This window comes from Procambarus clarkii, chromosome 10 (assembly GCF_040958095.1).
Source record: "Procambarus clarkii isolate CNS0578487 chromosome 10, FALCON_Pclarkii_2.0, whole genome shotgun sequence".
In the NCBI taxonomy this organism is placed as follows: Eukaryota; Metazoa; Arthropoda; class Malacostraca; order Decapoda; family Cambaridae; genus Procambarus; species Procambarus clarkii.
Window position 1 is genome coordinate 14,584,746 of NC_091159.1, and position 8,019 is coordinate 14,592,764.

The following is an 8,019-nucleotide window of genomic DNA, read 5'->3' on the forward strand; positions in this document are numbered from 1 at the left end:
TCTACGTAAATAATATATTCCTGCAAATATATATACATATAGGAAGGGTACGATGAACGTACTAATAGTGTCATAATTGTTAAGGAAAAAATCTTTGTAAACCTGGGTTACTCACCTAGGCTGTTGAATCTGGAAAGTAAACTTGCGTATGACGAGCCAAAGCATTCTTCTGATCCTATGAATTTTATTGTTTGTTAGTGACCTTTACCCAATATTTTATGTGAACATAAAACAGACGAGCGGCAGAGTAGACGATCATTAGATTAAGACCAATAAGCTTGGAAGAGGAACATGTCGACAGTGATGGGTTTTACCACCACATGGGAGTACTTCAGTACTTGTAACGTGTGAGCGAAATGAGTTGTGAAGTTGTAACAACCAAATATACTTAGAAAATATTAAATAAACTGAGAAATGGGCAATAAAATCAGGAAATGAAATGCCAACAGACGCCCAGAATATATTGAAAATGAAAATATATTGCTTATAAGCAGGGATTACAAAAAAAAGTTAATGGAAGTTAAGAGACGAGATTAATACTGTCACAGATCCTGCGAGAGAAGTATCGTAGCATTCTGCCTCCTATCTTCCACACTAGCATGCTCTCGCTCCTACAACAGCTTGCTGTCGCCTCCACAACAGCATGCTGTCTCCTCCACAACAGCATGCTGTCTCCTCCACAACAGCAGGCTATCCGTCTCCTCACCGCACACATCACCGAATACCCACCACCACAACACACACCACACCACACCTCCCATCATATCCACCCCACCATTATCTAATATAGACTTATATACCAGAATTATCGTTCGGTTCCTAACCCCAAACTGTATTATTTACCCAGCCCACGTCACCCCAATGGCTGGTAATTATCCTAAAAGCCTTTCCCGTCATATGAATGAGTCGGTATATAAATGCGTCTCTTTCTCTCTGTACTCCAGAATAGCGCAACTGTATGCACTTTTCCAGCAATACAAAATTTTTTTACGCAAATAATTTCAAAACCTACATGGCTCTGTATTGTGTAAACGCACTTTCGCAACCTTTTTTTATGTGTAAGTATACGTGCTTATCTCACATTAATACTGTTATGGTTATTAAGTAAATTTTGTATGTTATCGTGAAATTATATTGAAATTAGCTGCTGACATGCAGGTAGGGAATGGTTAGGTCTATATATCGGTCCTGTAAGTTATACAGAGATGGGAAAGTTGTTGTTAACATGAGAGTGCTGAGCAGGTCCCTGGTGGTGCTGAGTAGGTCCAGGCCTGGTGGTGCTCAGCAGGTCCCTGGTGGTGCTCAGCTGGTCCCTGGTGGTGCTGAGCAGGTCCCTGGTGGTGCCGAGCAGGTCCCTGGTGGTGCTCAGCAGGTCCCTGGTGGTGCTGAGCAGGTCCCTGGTGATGCTGAGCAAGTCCTGGTGGCACTCAGCAGGTCCTAGTGGTGCTCAGCAGGTCCCTGGTGGTGCTCAGCAGGTCCCTGGTGGTGCTGAGCAGGTCCCTGGTGGTGCTCAGCAGGTCCCTGGTGGTGCTCAGCAGGTCCCTGGTGGTGCTCAGCTGGTCCCTGGTGGTGCTCAGCTGGTCCCTGGTGGTGCTCAGCTGGTCCCTGGTGGTGCTCAGCAGGTCCCTGGTGGTGCTCAGCAGGTTCCTGGTGGTGCTCAGCAGGTCCCTGGTGGTGCTCAGCAGGTCCCTGGTGGTGCTCAGCAGGTCCCTGGTGGTGCTCAGCAGGTCCCTGGTGGTGCTCAGCAGGTCCCTGGTGGTGCTCAGCAGGTCCCTGGTGGTGCTCAGCAGGTCCCTGGTGGTGCTCAGCTGGTCCCTGGTGGTGCTCAGCTGGTCCCTGGTGGTGCTCAGCTGGTCCCTGGTGGTGCTCAGCAGGTCCCTGGTGGTGCTCAGCAGGTCCCTGGTGGTGCTCAGCAGGTCCTGGTGGCACTCAGCAGGTCCTGGTGGCACTCAGCAGGTCCTGGTGGTGCTCAGCAGGTCCCTGGTGGTGCTCAGCAGGTCTTTGGTGGTGTTCAGCAGGTCCTGGTGGCGCTCAGCAGGTCCTGGTGGCCCTCAGCAGGTCCTGGTGGCACTCAGCAAGTCCTGGTGGCACTCAGCAGGTCCTGGTGGCGCTCAGCAGGTCCTGGTGGCGCTCAGCAGGTCCTGGTGGCGCTCAGCAGGTCCTGGTGGCGCTCAGCAGGTCCTGGTGGCACTCAGCAGGTCCTGGTGGCACTCAGCAGGTCCTGGTGGCACTCAGCAGGTCCTGGTGGCGCTCAGCAGGTCCTGGTGGTGCTCAGCAAGTCCTGGTGTCACTCAGCAGGTCCTGGTGGCACTCAGCAGGTCCTGGTGGCACTGAGCAGGTCCTGGTGGCGCTCAGCAGGTCCTGGTGGTGCTCAGCAGGTCCTGGTGGCACTCAGCAGGTCCTGGTGGCACTCAGCAGGTCCTGGTGGCACTCAGCAGGTCCTGGTGGCACTCAGCAGGTCCTGGTGGTGCTCAGCAGGTCCTGGTGGTGCTCAGCAGGTCCTGGTGGCACTCAGCAGGTCCTGGTGGCGCTCAGCAGGTCCTGGTAGTGCTCAGCAGGTGCTAGTAGTGCTGCTGCCTGGGCTGGAACTCGTAGCAGAGGGAGGCACAGGCGCGCCTGGGAGGAGTCAGTAAATAGCAAGGGAGACTGACAGCAAGCCAGCGTGGGCGTTTAGCACGGGAGTGGAACGAGAGAACTCCCGTGAAAGATATATTTCAGCGTCAAATGTTGCTAAGAAATTGACTCTTGCTTGGGAGTATTCTGCAGGAGGCCGACTCGAGGCAAGATCATATAACGTTCACGAGTTTGTTTCCTAGTCGACTGGAGATTCAGAGGTGGAACCCAAGGAACGGGTCACATGAACCCCCAACAAGCACGGCTAGGTGAGTACATAGCTACCCCTCAACACGCACACATATAAACGTACACAAACCTTTAACATACACCCTCTCACTCTCCTGTGTGTACTTCCCCAAGCTCGCGCGTGTGCGTGCACACACACACACAAAGGCGGGACCAAAGAGCCAAAGCTCAATCACCGCAAGTACAAATAAACGAGTACAAAGGCGGGACCAAAGAGCCAAAGCTCAACCCTCCCCAGCACAACTAGGAGAGTACACACCCACCCCAACACACACACACACCAGGGGTTCGATCCCAGCACCCGGCGGAGACAGATGGGCAGAGTTTCCTTAACCCTGATGCAACTGTTACCTAGCAGTAAATAGGTACCTGGGAGTTAGGCAGCTGCTACGGGCGCGGGGGGTGTGGAATGAGGAAAAATTAGTTAATAGTTGACTGTTGTTAATTAGTTAACAGTTGAGGGGCGGGCCGAAAGAGCAGAGCTCAACCCCCGCAACCACAAATAGGTGAATATACACACACTCAAAGTCGGGACCAAAGAGTCAAAGCTCAACTCCCGCAAATACAACTAGGTGAGTACAACTAGGTGAGAACACACCCACCCCAACACACACCCTTTAATTGGCAGTAAATAATTGGCCCGAGCCAAGGGAAGTAATAACAACAGTAATGGCGATTTCTTGTGGCACTTGTTCGAACGAGTCCTGATGGGTCGTTAGCCATGTCTTGCGTTGAACAAGCCTTCTCTCATTGAACGCTCTCTGTTTTGTGTCGACCCTTTTCACCTTTTAATTTACCTCATTCCCGTTGACCACACCCTTTCCTCTCCCCCGCCTCCCCCCCCCCCTCCTTTAGTTGGATACGGCTTTCTTACGTTAAATGTTTTCGTTGACCTCTGCTCATTGCGTTCACTCCATAACATTTTCGTTGGCTCTCAGCACTTTCCAATCTCGTTAGCATATCACGATTTACCTGTTGATCACTTCACACACTACCCAGTTACCACAAAAAAACATTTATGTCACAAATCACCGTCCACACGACACAAGCCAAGTACACAGGGGCCAACAAATTACAAAATGCTACCATGAAACCATAGACTGTGACGAGGGGAGGGGAAGAACCCCTTCCCTCTCCACAGTAAAAATAAAACATAAAAATAAAATAGAGTTTCGTCTATTAACACCTCCTAAGTCTACAACACTTTACAAAGTCACCCAACAATACCTGAAGTGTTTAGAGCAAGGGATCCACGTCATATATGAGGTAGATCCAAGTCAGCATATATACCCATTAACTCGTCTTCACATCCACTACTGAACTCTTAAGTATACTAGTGAGAGTATACCCATGAGTCCTTTCTCCATCTCTCAATTTATTATTACTTAATTTTGTTGTTGTCGTAGTAACCAGGGTATTACTTCATATTAAGATTACCTCAAATTAAGATTACCTCAAATTAAGATTACCTCATATTAAGAAGGAAAACACCTGACTAAACATATTAACAATAAACAAGAATACCGTGACACTAAGTGACTTCTAATCCACCCTTCAATACTCCAACAGTCTTACCTCCAGTAAACTGGTTTAACATCCTAACTTACACATATGCATATCAGCTCCCTATTCATACTCAGAATAAGCTTCTACTCGACAAATACACGAAATACACATGTGTATCAGGAGCTGCTTTACAAATATAGGCCTACATTAACATATTCAAAGATTACAGCCGATAGAATATCCTAGTTAACCAGAATGTGAATTTATGACTATACACACGTAATGTTTCTGAACTCTGTAGAAACGCTCACTGTACTCACCTTAGTTCACTGTATCATACCCCCGGTATTACAGCCTGGATGATAATTACATCCGTATTAATTCTCGTATATTCCTCATAAAATACTGGTTATTATCATCAGCCTCCCCTCCCCCCCCCCTGTGGTGGTGTGGTCATCAACTCCTGATGCGTCGGTCAACAGTCTTGGGGGATTTGGTGGGGTCTCAGACAGCTCCCACCAAATCCAAATGCAAAAGAGTAACCGCTTACCTTCAATCACTGCGTCAGTCAAACAAGCTTCTTGAATTCTGGTGGATTCATCCACTAATGAAATGGATAGCATTCTGTTGTGGTCACTTAGTCCTTGTTACAGCTCTTACTCGTAGTTCAACGCTCCTGCCTCCCAGCAGGTGTACACACTCCTGCAAGCACCCATAAACTAAATAATATGCCTTCACAACATGGAAATATAAACACAAAATTAATTATATTGTTTGTCGGCTCTACACTGCCGCTGGCAGCGTCCGGCAACTCTCACCAGAACCTATATCTACAGGCGCACTAATCAAACCTCGTCAGTTGTTTCTCGTCAATGGAAGGGCATGCCGCTGCTGTTCCTCCCTGGCCATGACGTACTGAGAGTCCAGTACTCTCATTATACACATTGGTTATGAAAATCACTGTGAATCACTTAGAACAACTGAACATTTCCCTCCAAAGCACAGAGCTCTTACCTCCCAGTGTGGGGTGGTGGCCGTGTTGTCTAAGCCAACATGGCGCCGGGGATATCTCGAGCCCCTTGGCCTCCTATGTCGGTTGCTTCCACAACTTGGTGCGGAGCGCTAATCACTAGCGTCCAATCTCTGTCACCCATAACAACTTGGCCCTCGTTCACTTGACGAAAACCTCTTGCGGGTATCGCACACATCTTGCAGTGAGTGGACAAGGTCCACACCTCACCTCTCACTCTTCCACACCTTCCTCTTGCAATTCGCGGACCTGTTCCTGGCCGGAGCTAGTTGAACTCCAGCATGAAACCCGACGTGCAACGATGACACGTCTTTACACAGTCGCGCCTCAGACGGAAGTGAGCCTTCAGTCAATCACGAACCCTCACGTCCTGTATCGTCATAACCCTGCCTCCTATTGGTTAACGATGATGTCATCCACCTATCGCGGTCGCTACCATTTTCCGGTACACAAGGTTTTGACATTAAAGTATACGTCAAAATGCGACGTATTATAAAGAGAGCAAAATGCAGCGACTAAGTGGCTTACTGGCTGGTTGGCTTACTACCTGGTTGGTTGGTTGGCTGGTTTGCTGGCTTGGTAGACGGTCGGCTGGCTGGTAGGTTAGCTGGTCGTGTATTGTTGGCTATTGTAGAGTGTATTGTTGGCTGGCAGTCAGTTGGCTGTGTGTGAAGGGTGTTGACATTTCATCTGGCGTGTTTGTGCTTCTGGGTTGCCTTTTGTCGAGTGTTTGTTCAGTCAAAATATAATTTCCTTGTTTTAAGGAGACCTCTTCCTGGCTACTCTGACACACACACCATGTGTTGATTTAAATTTTGTTCGTTTAGTATGCATCCCATACTTATGCTATGGGTGGTAGTCCATCCCATGCCCGTCTTGTGGGTGGTATTGGACCCCATACCCATCCTGTGGGCTGCATCGGAAAACAGATAATGGGCTCAGGAACTGAACCCCCACAAAATTCATTTAGCTAACAGCCAAATTAATTTAACAAGTTATAATCTTGTTATAATCTTATTAAGCTAGTTACACACACACACTATATATATATATATATATATATATGTCGTACCTAGTAGCCAGAACGCACTTCTCAGCCTACTATGCAAGGCTCGATTTGCCTAATAAACCAAGTTTTCATGAATTAATGTTTTTTCGACTACCTAACCTACCTAACCAAACCTAACCTAACTTTTTCGGCTACCTTTTTCGGCTAACATTTTGTGCTACCTAACCTAACCTAACCTATAAAGATAGGTTAGGTTAGGTTAGGTAGGGTTGGTTAGGTTCGGTCATATATCTACGTTAATTTTAACTCCAATAAAAAAAAATTGACCTCATACATAATGAAATGGGTAGCTTTATCATTTCATAAGAAAAAATATATTAATTCAGGAAAACTTGGCTTATTAGGCAAATCGGGCCTTGAATAGTAGGCCAAAAAGTGAGTTCTGGCTACTAGGTACGACATATATATATATATATATATATATATATATATATATATATATATATATATATATATATATATATATATATATATATATATATATATATATATATATATATATATATATATATGTCGTACCTAGTAGCCAGAACGCACTTCTCAGCCTACTATGCAAGGCCCGATTTGCCTAATAAGCCAAGTTTTCATGAATTAATTGTTTTTCGACAACCTAACCTACCTAACCTAACTTTTTCGGCTACCTAACCGAACCTAACCTATAAAGATAGGTTAGGTTAGGTTAGGTAGGGTTGGTTAGGTTCGGTCATATATCTACGTTAATTTTAACTCCAATAAAAAAAAATTGACCTCATACATAATGAAATGGGTAGCTTTATCATTTCATAAGAAAAAAATTAGAAAAAATATATTAATTCAGGAAAACTTGGCTTATTAGGCAAATCGGGCCTTGCATAGTAGGCTGAGAAGTGCGTTCTGGCTACTAGGTACGACATATATATATATATATATATATATATATATATATATATATATATATATATATATATATATATATATATATATATATATATATATATATTGGTGTATACTGGCAGCAGGTTTTCTTTCAAACATGTTTCATTGAATATGACCGCATATTCTGTATTTATTATTTTCTGGTTTAGGGCTTCTATCCCTCTAACTATTTTCTTAGCATCAGGGCTTAATTGAAATAGGAGTTCTCCAAAACTCATTTTCGTACTTTTAAGGTGAAGAAAAGAAGTGATTTACTATAGAGTGTATTACACTTATTTGTATAATTTGCACGACGTTTCGAACCTCCATGGTTCATTCTCAAGTGAACAGATCTTACAATACTAGTTGATTTTATACCCGCATTAGGTCAGGTGATAATACAATGAAGGTGAAAACATGGGGGGATACTTAAGGGATAAACATAGGGGCTGCAGAAGGCTTATTGGCCCATACGAGGCATCTCCTATCTAAACACAAAGATTAATCCAGTGTAATTGGCCTGTTATGTTGGACATTGTCTTCTGTGTTGGCATCGATATGTTCTTGTCTTGTCCTTACTCTCATGGTGGGTAGAGTAAATAGTTCCGTGATTTGGGTGTTCATGGTAGGTCGCTCTATTCTTATGTGAATTGCCTCA